The sequence below is a fragment of the Bos indicus x Bos taurus genome, chromosome 17 (genome assembly GCF_003369695.1).
Source record: "Bos indicus x Bos taurus breed Angus x Brahman F1 hybrid chromosome 17, Bos_hybrid_MaternalHap_v2.0, whole genome shotgun sequence".
NCBI lineage: Eukaryota > Metazoa > Chordata > Mammalia > Artiodactyla > Bovidae > Bos > Bos indicus x Bos taurus.
Genome location: NC_040092.1, coordinates 20,734,505 through 20,735,934, shown reverse-complemented (window position 1 = coordinate 20,735,934; position 1,430 = coordinate 20,734,505).

Genomic DNA, 1,430 nt, shown 5'->3' with positions numbered 1-1,430 from the left:
CGGTCGCCAAGCCAGCCGCCCGGAAACCGCACTCCCTTCGCAAAGATCCGGAAGGCGGGAAAGGCGCCTTTGCAACAGAAGAGTGGAAAGCCGACTTCTGGTGAATAAAAGCGGGCGGCGGGAACCCGGCTGGAGTAGTGCCATTCTTCCAGTGCAACCGCCTAGGCTCCGGGCGCCTTTCACACCGAGCAGGCATTTAGGCGGGAGGGATTTTGTCCCGGCTCTCACACTCTCCCCGCCGGTCGGAGGCAGATGGCAGCACAACACCGCGTCCTGGCCAAACGACAGTAGGTCCGGAGGGAGTGGACAGAAATATACCCCAATCCCAGAGCCCTGGATATGCAAAATAGACTGATGTTGCGGATCCACTGCTTGGGACAAAATAAATATTTACTTCCGATGAAGTTAGGTCAGATACCTAAATAAGAACACTGTATCTTATTCCTGTGTTCACCACTGGATTGTTGTATGCACGTGTAAAATTCATTCAGGAAGCTTTTACCGACCAGCTATTACGCGGTGGGCTCCGCCAGTGGCTCGGCTTCCCTATTGGCTCAGACGGTGAAGTTATCTGCCTGCAGTGCAGGAGACCTGAGTTATATCATGGATCGGGAAGATCCCCTGGAGGAGGGCAGGGCAACCCACTCCAGTCAGGGACTTCCCCGGTGGTCCTGTGGTTAAGAACGCGCCTATGGGCTTCACTGGTGGGTCAGACGATAAAGAGTCTGCCTGCAATGGGGGAGACCTGGCTTCCATTCCTGGATCGGGAAGCTCCCCTGGAGGAGGAAATGTCAACCCACTCAGGTATTCTTGCCTGGAAAATTCCATGGATGGAGGAGCCTGGGTGGGTTATAGTCCATGGGGTCGCAAAGAGTCGGGCACGACTGTGTTGTGCTTAAGACTATTATGCTTTGGGCCCGTCTCTTCAGCTTGTCTTGCTCCCTTACATCCGTGAGGACTTTTGAAATGTCACCAGTAATGCCTTCCCTTCCTAATCACTAAAACTTGTCGGGAGCCGCGTTAGGCATTACTGACAAAATGGAGGCACAGCCCCAGACCCCTCTCCTCATTCGGCAGGCACGGCCCAGGATGAAGGAAGGAGTTAGACCTTGTAATTCTGACTTGTCTTTTCCTCTCCTCAGCTGAGTTGACTGAAAAGGAATATTAAGGTGCTTATTGTTCTTGAGAGGAGCATGAGAAGGCACAAAGCCTTCTGCAGCTGTGCTCAGAAAATAATTCAAAGTTAACCACTGATATTTGTTCAAGGACTTTTACAAAAGAGTGTTCCAGGATGAGCACGTAGACTGTAGCTTGAGGCCATGGGAGGGATTGCTATCTGAAGCAATCCTGTGAGGAGAATGTTTATGGCAAAGGAGTTTACTGAATTTAGGGCTTAGAAATAATTAAAACAGAAGTTAAAGATTTAAGGA